General features: G+C 38.2%; 1 protein-coding gene across 3 annotated transcripts in view; it reads right to left on the reverse strand.

Moving 5' to 3' along the window:
* The window catches only part of atp10b (ATPase, class V, type 10B), a 299005-nt gene that overhangs the window by 97600 nt on the left and 181979 nt on the right, over nucleotides 1-19426 (reverse strand). The gene's annotated exons all lie outside the window — the stretch shown is intronic.

Below are 19426 nucleotides of genomic sequence, written 5' to 3' on the forward strand. Positions count from 1 at the left end.
GAATACCAACATTTAAATCATATTTTACCTAAATTCAAACCACACTCTATGACAGTAATTATATTAGGTCTTCCAATTGGCACATTGCTAGATCTTTCCTGCACTTTATATAATTTTCTTGTATGCAAGGTAGGGCAGCTAATAGAAGTAGAGCAACTGTAAACCTTTTTTTTTTTTTTTTTTTTTAAACACAGCTGTTCTAGTGGGGGTACAAGGGGAACATGGCTCTCAGGGGGGTTCAGTGAAAATAGAATATACAGATGTTGGCCTGAAGATGTTCTCTTGTCTCTCATCATGCAAATCAGTAACTTTATTCACATATCCAGGGGTTAAAGCAAATAGGCATACATCCATGTTGTTTCATGCAGGCATACAATTACAGGCAACAGTTACATATTCATACTATCCAGAGGACCATGGCCCCTAACAGCGATAGCTAGGCTGGGTTATCTTTATAGTCTTGGGATCCCTCTCCCCACCTGTCTCAAAAATTCAGCGCTCTCTGCAGTGTCCCTTTGCTATTTCAACCAGGCCTTTTGCTACTGTCAGACTTGGCCTGAAATCAATCAACCCCTCTCACTAGCCTATCCTGTCTGCTTGGGTCCCTATTTGGAGAACGATCCACCGGGAAACTATTTTCAGTACCTTCCTTGTTGGGGCAATAGACAGTTAAATACAACAATACCAAAACTTGCTCTAAGCCACCCAGCACATCAAGCCTAATTTAAAAATTGAAACAGCCAGTCTCAATTAGCGTTCGCTCACCCCTTCACAAAGTTGGTCCAGATGCCTTGCCCCGGACCCTTCACCGAGGGAAAATTATTTTCACAACTATTTCTTCATTAAATTATCACGTAAATAACAGTTTTTCATGGACACTTACCCCACTGATCCAGTGGTCCGGGTGCAGCGACCCAGACCTGTAGTAAAGGGCGACCCAACATTCACAAGCACAATTTGTGACTTGGGTACACACTCCAACTGTGCTTGTGACTGCTGGGGCAATAGACCGTCCATGCTTAAGAACCTATCTCAGACACCTAGTACCTGCAGAACATTTCCGCTTACCTATTCTATCCTAATTCTACTCCACACCATCTGGTCATTTTCTCCTTCTCCAACTTGGTCCATGGCTGTTCCCTCCCAAAAAGACATGGGTTGTGGATGTGGTTCCCCCTTTATACAATTTTATCTATAGTGCCCCCTAGTGGCTGGAGCTAAATACTATATATACTTATTTTGGCTTTGCTTTAAAGTGAGTGAAACAAGAAGTGTTGGTGGGAGAGGCTTATAACAGTGGACGTGGCTTCGAAGGGCTTGTTTTTGGCACAATGCACTACACGCAGCAGACATACCTCCACTGTTTTTGTTCCAATTCAAGCACTGCCTGGAAGCATTGTGTCAGCCTGGGTGCAGGCACATGGGGCAGATATTGGCAAAAAAACAGGAGTTTGCAATTCCATGTGTGCCTGTAACAAGGCTGACCCAATGATTCTGGGTTGTGCAGGTAAGGTAGGACGCCGACGGCAGCAGAGGGGCTGTTTCTCCGTCTGCATTTTTTCCCAGGCTGAAAATCCGCCCTGTGCGAGAGCTCTTGTAAATAAAAGAGGCTAGGGGGGAGTTAGCCCAGTGTTCAGGAACAGACTTACATGAGAAAACTCATAAAATCTTTTAGAAGAAGTATGAAGACCAGTTGTGACTAGAACACAAATTACCCTAAGTGCAGGTATCAGGAATTTACAGGAAATAGAGAAGCAGCAGAACAACAGTACAGAGAAAACATCTGCTGCAGACAAAATAATCAGGTTGGGACTATCTCAGAGAAGAGATGAAAGTGGTTTTGTTGAAGCCCCATTCCCATCAGTACCCCTCAATTTACTTTCTGTAAAGAAGGCCAGATAGAAGTTCCCTTTACTGCACATATGAAGAATAAATTGCTAGCAGGGTCTCCCACCTATTTAAAAGACCCATTGTTACATGAGGCTGAAAAATTGGCAGTTGGGCAATTTAGTGTGCGCAGGGGGAAATGATTTTAAGAACTATTGTACAACATATAACAAAGGCTTGCAAGTCTGAGTGTGTGTGGGCACCTGGATGGGTTGTGTGTTTATATGTTTTAATGTAAAATAGAAAGTTACTAAAAAGCAAGCCAAAAGTCAGATTCTTGACAACAACTATAGAATGTTGACAAAACAGATCTTAAATGCTAACAAGTGTGGCTGCCTTGATCTTGTGTTTTAAACATGTTTAACGTGGATGTAATGGCTACTTTTACTGAAAGGGGTTGATCCCAAAACGATGGACAACAAACACAAATATTTAGTGATTGTCAAAGGACATCAGTTCAAAGTATAAAGAATCTAGAATTCATATAAAGGTAGTCACCATGGACTTTATGAACAAATATTTGCCTTTTGTTCAACTGGTTCTACAGACTATTACACTATTGTATTATTGGTAATATAACTAATATCTGTTCAGGACTGTTATGTGAGCTGTAAAGTGTGAGTTAAGTGGGATTTAGAGCAGTATAAAGTATAGTATGCCTTGGAGAAGACAGTCTGTGAAACTTTCTGGCAAACAGAAAGGGTCCATTTATTATCTTGAGAAATATTGCTATGTGAACTTAATGTCTGTAGACTAGCATTATGTTATAAATAATGATTACATGTGTGTGAATAGGGCAACAGAATGTAGTAATGTGATATTAATGTGTTTTGCTGGAAGATAGTTTGGACAACTCTATATGAGTGAAGTAATTTCAAGACTATAAAGAACAAAATATTATACAATTCAGTCACTGTTAGGGCTAAAGGTCCCCATACACTATAAGATCCGCTCGCTTGGCAATGTCGCCAAGCGAGCGGATCTTTACTAGATATCCCCACCTACGGGTGGGCGATATCGGGTAGGAAGTTGCTTTAAAAAAAAATAATCCGATCGTTTGGCCCTGGGATTACATTTGCGGCCATGGGCAGTCGGTTCAGGGACCGCATCAACGAGCCGATGCTGTCCCCGATCCGACTGGATTTTCTAACCTGGCCGATTGATATCTGGCCAATTTCAGGCCAGATATCGGTCGGCCAGGCCTCTCGTTTCTTCCCATACACGGGCCGATTAGCTGCCGAATCGGTCCAAGGGACCGATATCGGCAGCTTCTATCGGCCCGTGTATGGGGGCCTTAAGACACACAGAGCTACTAGTAGCAGCTACTTGTCGGCTACAAAAATAGAAAATTCTTTCTTAGAAATAGAAAATAGAAAAATCATTTATTTATAATTGTCTCTATGTGTGTTTTAGCAGAGGCAATTCTCAGTATTGTCTATGGCAGGGTATTTTCTGGCATTTTGTAGCCGTGACAAGTAGCTGCTACAAAGTAGCTCTGTGTGTCTTTGACTTGATAGTATCAACCCAGATGATTTGAATTCCCTGGGTGATTTGTGCCCTTAGGGCAATGATACACAGGACATTTGTTGCCCCTAATAAATTGTGGCTGCCACAGGTTACAAAACATTCCTTGTGTTCTTCCCACCAGCTAAAACGCAAATTGTAATGAAGCATACCCGGTGTGGCTACTTTCCCAAGTAGCCCAAAATTTTCCCGAGAGGTAAATTTGCAAAGTAGCCATGCGTGTTTTCTCACTGACAATTTGCATTTTAGCTGGTGGGAAGGCTTTTGAAGATTATTTGCCCACATTAGAGGAGATATATCCCAAGTGATTAATCTCCTTGTGTGCTACTAGTAAGAGCATTGGAAGAAAGTGTTGCTGAACTCAGATGAACTGAATTCAGTTGCCATTGATCTACAGTGTATATAAAGGCTGATAGCCTATAAGGAAAATGCAGGGAAACATGCCTGTACCTGTTTAGCCACATGTTTGCCACAAAGTATATACAAGTAGATACAGATTTTCTCATTGGACAAGAATCATAGAAGTATTTTATGGCTTGGGATGTAGATGATTTATGTTTAAACTCCTGTTAATTGTAGTGTCCTTCAATCGGAATTATAATTACTAACTTCAGTACATTGATTGTTTATCTGGCTGGGGTAGTGGGGACAACTACTGGTTATGTATATATTCAGTGCACATATCAGTATACTAGATCTACAGTGGTGTGAAAAACTATTTGCCCCCTTCCTGATTTCTTATTCTTTTGCATGTTTGTCACACTTAAATGTTTCTGCTCATCAAAAACCGTTAACTATTAGTCAAAGATAACATAATTGAACACAAAATGCAGTTTTTAAATGAAGGTTTACGTTATTAAGGGAAAAAAAAACCTCCAAATCTACATGGCCCTGTGTGAAAAAGTGATTGCCCCCCTTGTTAAAAAATAACTTAACTGTGGTTTATCAATTTCAATTTTCAATTTCAATATCAATTTCTGTAGTCACCCCCAGGCCTGATTACTGCCACACCTGTTTCAATCAAGAAATCACTTAAATAGGAGCTACCTGACACAGAGAAGTAGCCCAAAAGCACCTCAAAAGCTAGACATCATGCCAAGATCCAAAGAAATTCAGGAACAAATGAGAACAAAAGTAATTGAGATCTATCAGTCTGGTAAAGGTTATAAAGCCATTTCTAAAGCTTTGGGACTCCAGCGAACCACAGTGAGAGCCATTATCCACAAATGGCAAAAACATGGAACAGTGGTGAACATTCCCAGGAGTGGCCGGCCGACCAAAATTCCCCCAAGAGCGCAGAGACAACTCATCCGAGGGGCCACAAAAGACCCCAGGACAACATCTAAAGAACTGCAGGCCTCACTTGCCTCAATTAAGGTCAGTGTTCACGACTCCACCATAAGAAAGAGACTGGGCAAAAACGGCGCAAACCACTTTTAAGCAAAAAGAACATTATGGCTCGTCTCAATTTTGCTAAAAAACATCTCAATGATTGCCAAGACTTTTGAGAAAATACCTTGTGGACCGACGAGACAAAAGTTGAACTTTTTGGAAGGTGCGTGTCCCGTTACATCTGGCGTAAAAATAACACAGCATTTCAGAAAAAGAACATCATACCAACAGTAAAATATGGTGGTGGTAGTGTGATGGTCTGGGGTTGTTTTGCTGCTTCAGGACCTGGAAGGCTTGCTGTGATAGATGGAACCATGAATTCTACTGTCTACCAAAAAATCCTGAAGGAGAATGTCCGGCCATCTGTTCGTCAACTCAAGCTGAAGCGATCTTGGGTTCTGCAGCAGGACAATGACCCAAAACACACCAGCAAATCCACCTCTGAATGGCTGAAGAAAAACAAAATGAAGACTTTGGAGTGGCCTAGTCAAAGTCCTGACCTGAATCCTATTGAGATGTTGTGGCATGACCTTAAAAAGGCGGTTCATGCTAGAAAACCCTCAAATAAAGCTGAATTACAACAATACTGCAAAGATGAGTGGGCCAAAATTCCTCCAGAGCGCTGTAAAAGACTTGTTGCAAGTTATCGCAAATGCTTGATTGCAGTTATTGCTGCTAAGGGTGGCCCAACCAGTTATTAGGTTCAGGGGGCAATTACTTTTTCACACAGGGCCATGTAGGTTTGGATTTTTTTTCTCCCTAAATAATAAAAACCCTCATTTAAAAACTGCATTTTGTGTTTACTTGTGTTATCTTTGACTAATAGTTAACGGTTTTTGATGAGCAGAAACATTTAAGTGTGACAAACATGCAAAAGAATAAGAAATCAGGAAGGGGGCAAATAGTTTTTCACACCACTGTATATTACTGTTAGTTATTAGTATCAAATCAGTATATTTTGTAAATGAAGGGGTGGAATGTAGCATCATTCTATTATTGATTTTATAATGGTTTACAGAATATTTCTACTTTGATATATGACTCAAATTATAGGTTTGAGTCACGTAAAAACAACACATTTTGGGACAGCAATTGTCCAATGTTCAAGGTACAGTGATTCTGTTCTATGTATATTGCTGGGTAAACAATAAACACAGGTATTGTTACCCATCAAATATCTTTGGAACAACAGACAGAAGACAAACAATAAACTCAATTTACAATTATTTACAACAAATAGAGACTGGTACAAAGTTAATAAATTAACCAGTAAGCATTTTGTGTTTTAGGCTAATGCCCTGTCTGTGGCATTAGCCTATGACAGCAGTTTGTACACATTATTGCTCAAGTCAGCTCTTGGGGGTTCGCTGCTATAAAAGGGACCCACCATCTTGTGTTAGGAGCTTTGGACTCCTGAACGAGTGCCAGGGATTTGGATCATTTGGAAGCTAAAGGTCAGGGTGTGGCTCCCCGATTCTGCTGAATTCATGAAACTCTGGCTATCCTTGTATCTACTTATCATATGAAATGCAGTAAATCAGTTTAACTTCTAGGTGTGTGTGTGTGCATAAGTTGTTGGTCACTAACTGAGGCTTCATCCTGCATATCTATATTAATAATTTTTTATTAAGGTTAATTAATAAGAATGATTAATGTCAATAAAGGGTCAGCCCCTTAATTAGACCTCAAGAGTGTCAGTAGGCAGAGCATTCTTTATTAAGTTAGATTATGCTAGGTTTACCATCAGTCCCCGTTTGACGGGGACTGACCCCATTGCATTTTCCCTGAGGAGAATTGACACTGTCCTCACCTCTAACAGCTATCCCTGGCTGTTTCCTTGGCAAAAGAGCCCTCCCCACCGGCAAATTATTTTTATTCCAGTACAGGAGAAAGGAAGGAGTGATCTTGTGTCACCTGAACCCCCTGTGATCATTGGCACTCACTGCTGGATCCTTCAGTTCTGAATCCTGGAAATATTGCTTGTTTTATGGTTTTAGGTCTGGTAATCTGTCTAAATGTATTTTTAAACTTGTATAGAGAAATATCAAGATTAAAATGTGGATTAAAATGTGGCTGCGATGTTAAGTAAGCGAACAGCAATGGGGAGAGGCCAAAAAGTGGGCGTGGCATATACAAACTTTGCACAATACGCTGTTTCTTTAACAAGTATCAGGTTATTTTATTCATTAGCAGACTCTGAAAATAGAGCAGCTTGTTGTATGTAATTTCTGTCATATTTCTGTTCAGACAAATTAGGCTTTTTATGGTTGTGGTGAGCTGTCGTATTGCATTCTATGATTTATTGTTCAGTTAAAACACCTGATGTCACAATGGCCTTATTATATACACCAGGGTATATTCTGTCCCACTTGTGATTTTCCCATTATGTACCATTTCAGAAATAATTAAGGGTTCATCGACCTATGCAAATTAATTAAGAACTTTTTACCTCAGAATAATGAGCAGATGGAAATCTATAATTATACAATGCGTGGGCAAAGAAGCACATACACATTTCTAACACTTGATTATTTACAGGCATTTTTATTGCTAAACTTTGTCAACAGTGAAAAAACTTTCAGAAACGCAAACGACTTTTTATTTTTTGTTTAATTCTCTTTCCCATTCCCTGCAGGCAATAAATCAAATGGTTTTCTTGACATTCATTTCGGGAACAGAGCACTGATGGATTAAATCTAGGTTGCTTAATGAATTACAAAAACGAATCAAAAGCTACAAGATACTGATTTGATATCAAGGTATTAAATACATTTTTGGGAATGTTAATGAATTAATGATTACATTTAGTGACAGGGGTTTATTAGCAGATGTACAACCATATTTCTATGAGCAGTCAGACACTGATATCAGAAGTATGGCGCCACAGTAAAGGCTTTGCGACTTTGGCAAGTGGTAATAGTGGAAAATTATAAGGGAATGAAAAGCCTAAAGGGGAACCAATCAGATAAAGAGTCTTAGGGAGTTATGTAATAAAAGGTGCTATGTTTTCCCAGGAGCAGTAACCCATAGCAGTATAGATTATAAGCTCTACGGGGAAAGGACATCCATCCTCTTGTGTCTTTGACTCTTAACTTATTGCAACTGTATCTTGTATTTATTTGTATTTATTGTTATACTTTGTATTTATCTATTATTATCTTAATAATCCCCTGTTTGTATTAATGTATTCTACTGTACAGTGCTGCTTACATAAGTAGCGCTTTATAAATAAAGATTTACATACATCAGAGAACCTGCTGATTCGTTGCTATGTGTCACCTGTTTAAAAGCAAACATCTTATTGGTTGCTATGGGTTACTGCTACAAGGCAAACTTAGTGCCTTTTATTACATATTAGAGAACAAGGAATACATTATGTTATCTCTTGGTACAGATATGGGACCTGTTACCCATAATACCGGAGCCTGGGATTTTCCGGATAATTTGGATCTCCATACCTTAAGTCTGCTAAAAATCATTTAAATATTTATTAAACCCAATAGGATTATTTTGCCTCCAATAGGGATTCATTATATCTTAGTTGGGATCAAGTACAGGTGCGGTTTTATTATTACAGAGAAAAGGGAATCATTTAACCATTAAATAAACCCAATAGGGCTGTTCTGCCCCCAATAAGGGGTAATTATATATTAGTTGGGATCAAGTACAGGTACTGTTTTATTATTACAGAGAAAAGGGAATCATTTAACCATGAAATAAACCCAATAGGGCTGTTCTGCCCCCAATAAGGGGTAATTATATCTTAGTTGGGATCAAGTACAGGTACTGTTTTATTATTACAGAGAAAAGGGAATCATTTAACCATTAAATAAACCCAATAGGGCTGTTCTGCCCCCAATAAGGGGTAATTATATCTTAGTTGGGATCAAGTACAGGTACTGTTTTATTATTACAAAGAAAAGGGAATCATTTAACCATTAAATAAACCCAATAGGGCTGTTCTGCCCCCAATAAGGGGTAATTATATCTTAGTTGGGATCAAGTACAAGGTACTGTTTTATATTTACAACAAAGAAGGAAATCATTTTCAATAACTAGAATTATTTGCTTATAAAAAGGAGTCCACGGGAGAAGGCCTTTCCGTAATTCGGAACTTTCTGGATAACGGGTTTCTGGATAACGAATCCCATACCTTACTAGTATTGCTAGGACTAGGCTAAATTACTTACAGTTACTCTCAGAACAGACACTGGGAGATTTTCATCCTGTACAATAACAGATAATTTCATCCATCGTGGCTTTATTGATATACTCCATGAATCAATCTGTGCATCTAATTAGGGTCCATTTACATCCACAAGTGCAATTGTAGTCCCGCAATTTCCCCCTATTTCCTTATAGTTGCAGTCTACGCTGTATAGTCCTTCCTGCCTGTGCAAAATGTCACAGAGACAAAAAAACGCCAAAACAAAGAAATGCCCATTGACTTTAATGCATTTGGAGTAAATGACTTCTTTACCTTTTGAGATTTTTTTCAGCAGTTTTATGGATTTTCGGCATAAATAGATTCGCTCATCACTAGCATTAAAACAATTCCTTTTTTTATTTTCTGGTAACATTTTGCGCCATGATTATACCGGGCGCAGGTATGTCAGAATTATGTGAAAAATACTGCATTGTATTTATGTCAAACTGTGTCAGTACTTTGAATTTCCATCCTCCGTTTACATAGCTATGTTGTTGATCTCTCATGGTCGTTAGCACTGCTGCCTTGCCCTGAGTGATTCTGACATGGCCACTAACATTGAGGAGCTTTAATGTTCTCCCTTTTGCCTCCAGGTAATGCAGGCCATCTCCATTTTAATCAAATAATTCAGCTTTTTAAAACCGATTTCCATTTTCTCTGTAATAATAAAACAGTACAGTACTTGATCTCAACTAAGGTACAATTAATTAATCATAAAACATATTGGGTAAATTATTGCTTAAAGGACAATGAAAGGTTAATATAAATTAAAAGTAAGTCTAAAGGCATTCTTTTAAAGTACTTACTGCATATCTAAATTCCCAGATCCCTGCTTGCTTCTCTGAGATATGGTGCTGGCAGCCTACAGCAGTGTGAAGCCTACAGTGATATCACTGAAATCTCTCTCCCCTTCCTGTAGGTGCCAGCGGCAGTCTTCCTATTCTCTGAGCATGTGTGTAACTAGATCCTGTCTGCTGTTCTGAGCTACACATGCCCACCAGCCAATCAGAAGCGGATCTGGCAGAGGGGAGGGGGGGAGGGAATGAAACACATGTGCAGTATGAAGCAAGGAGGGAAAGGAAGGGAGAATACCTTTTTAGAGATGGCTGCCTGTTCTAGAAAATGTGAAGTACGTGTGACTGAGTAAATATTTGATTAGGTGAGCCAAAAGTGTGGTGTTTTTACTAAACAAAAGGAGGACTATTGGGCAGTATGCTTTTTAAATTTTGACTTGCATTCTCCTTTAAACAATTTTTGAATAAACTTAAGGTATGGCAATCCAATTTACAGAAAGACCCCCTTATCCATAAAACCCCAGGTTACTAAGGTATAATTAATTAATCATAAAACATATTGGGTAAATTATTGCTTAAACAATTTTTGAATAAACTTAAGGTATGGCAATCCAATTTACAGAAAGACCCCTTATCCATAAAACCCCAGGTTACGAGCATTTTGGATAATAGGCCCCATACCTGTATATTACATGTTAAAATTCATACTTGATTGTTATATAGCCCTTAAATATATACTTTTTAAATTAGCCTGAAACCTTATCTTCATGCTTTTTATCAATGTAGCCCAGCAAGGAGATTCCACAAGACACTTCTACTGTTTGAATGTGAAAGTCTATATTTTTTTAGCAATATGAATTCTAAGTGCATTGTTCCGTTATGTTTTCATTGTATTAAGTACTTAATGGAAGGCACAATGTGTCTCACACTATTATCCAGCAGAAGGAAAGGTAAAAAGATTTGGCAGCATTTATATTAATGAATCCTTCTGGATGTTCCTTTGCAGAGGAGATAGCATCATGGTGAAACACAAGGATGAGGAAGCTGGACTGCGGCGTAATTTCCATGACAATTACAATGGGAAGGGGGCTTATCCTTCACGCTGCACATCTAGCATACAGAAAGTCTTAAACACAGGTTCCAGTTGATTCCAGGTTTAAAAAAAATGTGACTTGCAGAACTACCTATCATGTAAAAGTAACAAATATACCAAAGTAAAAATAAGATGTAAGATATGCATTTGGGTTATATATTCAAACAGTAAGAAATCACTTTACATTTCATCTTTCAGAAAAGAAAAAAGAAAAAGAGGAGAATCTTATTCCAAATAAACTAGTGATAAATGTTTTAGGACCACGGTGGGATTCCCACTAACGAGAACGAGAGAGGGAAAAGAACACTAAGGGGCAGGCTTATTATGCTGTGTAAAAAACAGTGACAAAATTTGCCACACATTGGCAGACTTTGCTGTGTAAATAGCAGCAGATTTTTACACCATTTTTTCTACAAATTCCATTTTACACAGCATAATAAATAGGCCCCTTACTGAAGAGTATTCCGAAAAGCATAATGTTATATAAAGATACACTAATCATTCATTTCTGTACAAGTCCAGGTCCAGTTAGGGCTATTGTGAGAGAAAAGACAAATTAAGTCCAGCAATTACTGCTTGTGGGGCACAAGGATTTTTTTCACAAAACGGGCACAGTTGCGTCAAAAAAGTCATGGGCACGTCAAATACACTGAGGTCGCATAAAAAAGTTGTGGCCGTGTCAAATAAAGTAGCGCTTGTGAAGGTCATGCAGTAGCCGCATTGCGAGAATTTTTAATTTTTCTGCAGTTTCACAAACTGAACAAGTTTGCTTGTATCACTAGTATCTATATTTTTTTGGGTAAGCAGTTTGGATTGTATTCCTCTCCAGAGTATAGCAATAGGACAATATTCCCTACAGGGCAGCAAATTTTGTCCCCTACACATGACGTGAACTGTTGCTATAATTAATTGCCCTATACTACTTATCTCCCTGAGACCCAATTCAACATTTCAACTGCTACCCAAATACACCTACGATCACATTTACATTGGTGCATCCTAAACTGTATGGCTTTCTCAGAGTAAATTGTCTCTATTTTGCATTTAGGACTTTTCCCAATAATAACATAATGCAATTCATGCATTTGTCTCAAACCCATGATGCTCTCAATATTATTTTTTAGCCAAAAAATGTATTAAGTACCGACTTTTTAGGGAGTTTTAACTTTGGCAAATGCTCGTGCGCGAACACCCCCCTCCCTCGTCCGCTTGCCACGTATGCGCCAAAGTTAAAACTCACATACCGCCCCTATGTTTGTGCCGCCCTAGGCCCGGGCCTTTGTGGCCTCGCCACAAATCCAGGCCTGTGAGGGACAGGTGGGTGCAGAATAGGAGGAGCAGGCATTTCTTACATTACATGCCAAGCCCCTCTGAAGATTTTTTGCAAGAATGCCACTGTATAATAAAAAGTGTTATTACGGGTATGGGATAGGTTATCTGGAAACCCGTTATCCAGAATGTTCCAAATTACGGAATGACCATCTCCCATAGACTCCATTATAAGCAAATGATTCTAATTTTTGAAAGTGATTTCCTTCTTCTCAGTAACTTGTACTTGATCCCAACTAAGATAGAATCAATTCGTATTGGAGGCAAAACAATCCTATTGGGTTTATTCATTATTTAAATGATTTTTTTTTTTTTACCAGACTTAAGGTATGGAAATTGAAATTACAGAAAGATTTCTTATTCAGAAAACCCCAGGTCTTGAGCATTCTGGATAATAGGTCCCATACCTGTACCATAAATACTGAAGGCAAATAATTGCTACACTTATTAACGGAGCCTCTGTTATCAAGAATGACATATTCAATTTGTGATTCCAAGTCATATTTTTGTACCAAGCTATATGTAGTGCATTATAGAACATTTTAAAATAAGCAGACGACTCCTTCCTCTTCCTAACAGACTGCAGTGCTTACGTATTTAGCTTATGGAGATGCTTTGCCTTTAACCTGTAATATAGCTGAAAGCAGTAGGAATAAGACATTGTATACAACAACTTAAACCAGCTATGTAATTTAATCGTGTACCTTTTGGTACATTTCCATTATGCTCAAACACACTCATATGTTTTTGAACTTGTAGGCTTGTGCCTAGGCTTTTATTTTTCAGCTACATAAATTAACTGCAAACATGTAATGGAAACTTCATTTTCTGGTTCTTAGCACATCTATTCCAACAATCTGGCTTATAGATACTTCACTAGAAAAAAAAAAAGCTTGTCTGAAATGCTTCATTTCATCTCCCAGTAAATCCAAAGGCAAAAACAGGTAGTAATAAACTCAGATCAACAGTGCAAAGCAGTACATCAGGCTCATACACGAGAATCAATAGAGAACAAGGCTGAAATACAGCAGGTGGTGGTAAGGGCTGAAGGATTGTTTTTCTTGGAAACGAGATCAGAGGTTTTTAAATATTAAAGATATTGAATGTTTGTTTACAGAACAGGCTTGAATATAATATGTGTAAATGAATTATTATTTTTAAAGTGTGGCATTGTAACGCAATAGACTTATTGACTCAAGAAAGAGACAAGGTCAAGGGAAAACTGAATGGCAGTCATAGCAAAGCATTTAAATGATGTACTTATTATATATATATATATATATATATATCTGTCACATTGTATACTGCAATTTACTATAGTTTGTGAAAAGGAAAACTGAGGAGATTCATTTTTTTTAACTAAACCTTCATACTCCTTGACACTGGAGAGTCACTTAGGACAAAGAGATTAATAATTAGTCTAATCCAAATGTATTTATGTGCTTAATTTATATAGTGCTACTGTGCATGCAACATGTTTGCAATACAGCAATACTGCAAGCACGACAATAAATATGCCCAGCACAAAATAAACCTAAGAAAAAGAGCCACAGGAGATGAGGAGGATGGAGTTACAGGTATGGGACATGCCATCCGAAATCCTCAAGAACTGGGGTTTTCCAGATAAGGGATCCTTGCCTAATTTGGATCACCATATTTTAGGTGTTTTAGACATGAAAAAAACCCAATAGACTGTTTTGGATCCAATACAGATTAATCATATATTTAGCTAGGATTCCATACAAGTTACTGTTTTATTATTTTGGAGAAAAGAATCATTTTTAAAAAGCTTTCTGGCTAATGGGTTTCCATTCCGTGGCAACATTAAACCAGATACCATGACGGTGCCACAAGAGGTAGGATCTGAGTTTAGTTTTGAAGAGGCTTAAAGGGAGGGTACCTTATGAAGGAATTTAGGGATAAAAACAGTGATCCCCAACCAGCAGCTGATGAGCAACTTGTTTCTTCCCCTGTGATGTTGCTCCCAGTGGCCTCAAAGTAGGTGCTCATTTTTACATTTCTGGCTTGGGGACAAGTTTTGGAAGCAAAGAGATAGTTTTCTGCCAAGCAGAAGAGCATTCTGCAGACTAGCAGTCCACACTGGGCTATCAAACAACCAATCACAACCATTATTTGGCATCCCAAAAAAAACTTTTTTCATGCTTGTGTGGCTCGCCAACACTTTTTACATCTGAGTGTGGCTCATGAGTAAAAAATGTTGGGGATCTCTGGACGAAAGACCAGAAGTGAGGAGTGACAACAAAGAAAGTTTTATGATGAGATGCAAAGGGTGACAGTGGGTGTGGGTTGAGTGAAAAGATGGTAACTATAAAAGAAACTGTGTAAATGTGTAGTGACATAAGTGCAGAGATGTTGTAAAATATAGAAGAGTGAAGGGTTTTGAAGATAAACAGGGATATATTAAGTTATCCTTTGCTTGATATGATGCCATGATGGAGATTTAAACTGGGGAGCAGAAGTGTTGGACTTCCAGGATACCATAAAGTGCCAGCTCTCCTGCCCACCCAATCTTGTGGCCTTTTAAAATGTTACCATGACCATTCCTCATTTCTGTATGTGAACAAGAAGAAATTAGTTAGGATAGATGATGGCATGTAAATAGGAGAGAGAATGAAAAAAGTGAGTAAAGAAAGGAGAAAGTGTAAGTCTAATATTTGCGAGTATGTCGCTGGCACCAAGTCAATACTTTGTGTATTATACTGCAATTAAAAGATGGAATTGCATAACACTGAACAAAAGTTTTGCTTCCACAACAGTTATTTTTTTTTTTACAAAATAGAAGCTTGGAAAAATGTCTTACATTTAATACAAATATACAAAGCCAAGAATAAAAGTCCATATTTCCCAAAGTAATATATTTATTGGACAGATATTGCTTTGCAAATTTTAATTGTTGACCATGCTTTTTTTTCTTTAAGCCCTTGATATGGTTTGCTTGGAGTTTTGTATATAATGAATTTTCCAGTTAAGAGTTTTATTATATACATAAAGCCCCGGCGCAAGCTATACAACTGGCAGTTTGTTGCATGTGTTGTTGAATGAGGATTTGCAAAGCTTAAGCAAAATAAACACTAATACACGCAAAGCTTCTACTTGTCCTGATGAATAAAGTGTTTGCATTGCACACATTAATAACTTTTATGACATTTCCCACTTAAGAGAAGGGGATTGCTTCGGAGATGATGCCGGAACATCATCATAAAAAAATATTATGAAATTTCTAGCCTCCAAAGAAAACTATGCTCTAAATGACCAGCAGCATTAACCTCCTGCACTAACACTTTACAAATGGTAATTATTATGAGATTTATGGATATAATAATTGGAAATTTCTATTTAGCATTTCTGTTGTAATTGAAAGGTTTCTGTGTGTGTCATTTCCAAAGATCTGTGGCCTATAGATTCTTCTCTATCATTCTACATAGGTAACTAGGCAATCCTGATGTTGTTCAAGGAGTGTGATCTGCTTTATTATTATTTAGAATTGGGTAACTAGATATGGCCTGCCCTATAGAATTGGGTAACTTTTACTAGCTATGGCCTGCCCTATAGAATTGGGTAACTTTTACTAGCTATGGCCTGCCCTATAGAATTGGGTAACTAGATATGGCCTGCCCTATAGAATTGGGTAACTTTTACTAGCTATGGCCTGCCTTATAGAATTGGGTAACTAGATATGGCCTGCCCTATAGAATTGGGTAACTTTTACTAGCTATGGCCTGCCCTATAGAATTGGGTAACTTTTACTAGCTATGGCCTGCCTTATAGAATTGGGTAACTAGATATGGCCTGCCCTATAGAATTGGGTAACTTTTACTAGCTATGGCCTGCCCTATAGAATTGGGTAACTTTTACTAGCTATGGCCTGCCCTATAGAATTGGGTAACTTTTACTAGCTATGGCCTGCCCTATAGAATTGGGTAACTTTTACTAGCTATGGCCTGCCCTATAGAATTGGGTAACTTTTACTAGCTATGGCCTGCCCTATAGAATTGGGTAACTTTTACTAGATATGGCCTGCCCTATAGAACTGGGTAACTCTTACTAGATATGGCCTGCCCTATAGAATTGAGTAGCTTTTACTAGATATGGCCTGCCGTATAGAATTGAGTAGCTTTTACTAGATATGGCCTGCCGTATAGCATTATAATACAGGTGCAGGAAATACTCATACTACCTAGCCTCCTGGATGTGATCCATCATGACCTTGCCTGGTCTTCCTTGGTCATTGTAAAACTAGATGCAGGCAGAAAATATTTTCTATTGTAATGTTCTTGTTTAGAGCAAAGCAGTTTACTAGACATATTGCAGGAAGTTCTAGCCCCAATCCAGATAGCTTTCAGTAGCATAATGTTCAGAAAGTTCCAAATCCTGGGTACTTAGCCCAGAATATTCTAAGGTTATCTACTCTGCCCATCTGAAGTATTATGCATTTTTTTGTGCTATTCTTTTGTGACAGATTACCTTTTGCTTCTCAAGCTTAATCTGTCCAATTAGATACATTAAAGAGCTTCTGATGTCATTATTGCTCTGTACTCAGCACAAACCATAGTACTAAGCTCTCCTCCTGAGATGGGACACCCCACAGAGTATGGAAGGCTACACAGCTCTCCAGTTCCCCTGTACAATGTTATTCTTTGCCCTTTCTTCTTTACTGCTTCATCATTCCCTTTCTCCTTTGTGTACTCCACTTCTCTCATTCTTCTTTGCAAACATGCTACCCTTGCACCCAACCTGAGGTCTGCTTAATATGTTGGGCCCCAGTACAATCAAGCACTAACCTGAAGGAGAGTTGCAGTGTGGGTTTGGTAGGAAACATGACTAGCAGCTTGGTGGGCTTACTATAGAGTTGGGCACCTCTATACCCACCCAATGCAGTACACTACACATTTAAAAGACTCATCTGGTCACAAAGCAATATACTGTATTTAAATATCCCTTCATAGTAAATTGTGTTTTCTTACTATAATAATGTGCATGTGAATTTAGAGGGATATTAGTCATTTAATGACCAGCAAGCATGGGAATGCAGCAGGTAAGAAGGCATTATGGCAGGCATGTGAGTGTGCCTTACCAGTATCCTGGTGATCTTAGATATTAGTCATACAGTTTAGGAGAACGTGAAGGAAATCATATCCTGCAAATACTCACACAGGAATACCATAATATGTTAGTTATGTAACCATAATATAAAGTTCACACATGTTTATCTTTTAACTTGAAAATGTGTTTTGTATAAAATATGAGATCTGTAAAGGCGCAATGATTATGTATTGTTGGCACTATGGAAGGAAAATGTATAGAATAGAATTTCTATTTCAGAACTCAGTTGAACAATAAATACACACAGTATTCTTATAAGCTATTTCTTGACCTCTGCAGGTGTACCGCTCTTCCGGCGCACCAATATAGACACATTCATATACACTGTAGCTAGAATGAAAGTAAACACGTCCTCTTTGTATTTACATTTCTCCTGATTTTCTACATCACTATATTGGTAGTGTTCAGCTGTATCTAATAAAGTGTAATACAATACAATTATACCTTGTTGCTCCCCAGTGCAATATATTCAGCTGAAACCAACTCGCTACAAGAAGAATGTTGGGCCTGATACAACACAAAGATGGATTCCATTTCTGTCTATAGGTCATCACTCCCATATTAACACACCCATACACCTCCACACTGCATGATCCACACACTGTTAACAGCCACAGGTAATCTTGTATAATGAAATGATGCTTATCAGAATGCCTGAGGTACAGTAACTTGGGTTAAGGGGAGTAAAAACAAAACAATTCTCCCTTAGTGATATATAATAAAACAAAAGAAATTATCAGTCATGTGAATATGCAACATACAGTACACCTCATGATATCAGAAATTTCTAAGAGTCAATAATAGTGATGAGCAAATTTTTTCACCAGGCATGGATTTGCAGCGAATCTCCACATTTTTCCATTGGCGAACTGTTTTGCGAAACAGCAGTGAAAATTTGCCGCAAAAAATTTATATATATATTATACATTTATATATTAATAGCCACAGCGACAAAAAATAGATGCGGGCGACAAAAAATAGCCGTGGGCATCAAAAAAGATGTGGGCGACAAAAAAATTGCGTGACAAATGCATTTCATGAATTTTCTTGCCGTTTCACGAATTTTATGGCAAAACGGGGCAGGTTCGCTCATCACTAGTCAATAAAGAGTAATATATACAGATGCATTTTTTGGTATTTTTTTCTGTGTTGCTTGGAAGAGATATAACTAGTGATGAGCGAATCTGTCCCGTTTCACTTTGCCATAAAATTTGCAAAGTGGCAAAAAAATCTGTGAAATGCATTTGTTGACTGTCTTTTTTGACGTGACTGCACCAAATTTGCCACAACCAAGACTTTTTTGACGCATGACAAATTTTTCAGTGGCAAATTTTCATGAAAGTTTCGCGAAATGGCCAAATGCGGAAATTCGCTGTGAATCCATGCCTGGCGAAAAAATTTGCTCATCACTAGATATAACGCGACACCATGGGAAAGGAACGGCTCCATCTGTAAATTGCTTAAGGCTTTACATTACCAACTGCTGTGCTAAAAAGAAAGTGATGTAACGCTAACATATCCCTGTTACGTTGAGTACTGGAGACAATAGGCATTAAATGCCAACAGGTAACTAAAATAGTACATTTACGTATACTAGGTATCAATCAAGGGTGTAAGCAGCTGTTGCAATAATTACTCATTGTCAGACTGACTATGTGAACTGTTTGCAAAGGGAAGCGCCCATCAGGGGAGTAGGCAGGATGGCAGCAGGCCAATCAGCAGTATGAAAAGAATAGTGGGAGGAACACTTCACCATTATAGTTTTTTTCCTATTTCTGTGACCATCAGAAATATACTGTACATAGCCGAATAGTTAGGCACAAGAGACTTAAATGGACAGAGGTACAATTCACTTAGTTCCCTCCAAACCAAAACATGGACTGTGTCCAAAAATGTCATAAAAAGTGACATATTCTATATTTAAATATGGTGCTCTACATTCCCATTTTGAAATGGAAAAAAATAAAGGTTCCTTTCTTGTGCTAAATTTCTGCTAACTGTTCCTAATTACAAACCAGAAAGGGATGAGGATCACTAAAAAGTGGGTAAATAAAAGGTAATGAGCAATATGGTGGC

Source organism: Xenopus tropicalis, chromosome 3 (assembly GCF_000004195.4).
Source record: "Xenopus tropicalis strain Nigerian chromosome 3, UCB_Xtro_10.0, whole genome shotgun sequence".
NCBI lineage: Eukaryota > Metazoa > Chordata > Amphibia > Anura > Pipidae > Xenopus > Xenopus tropicalis.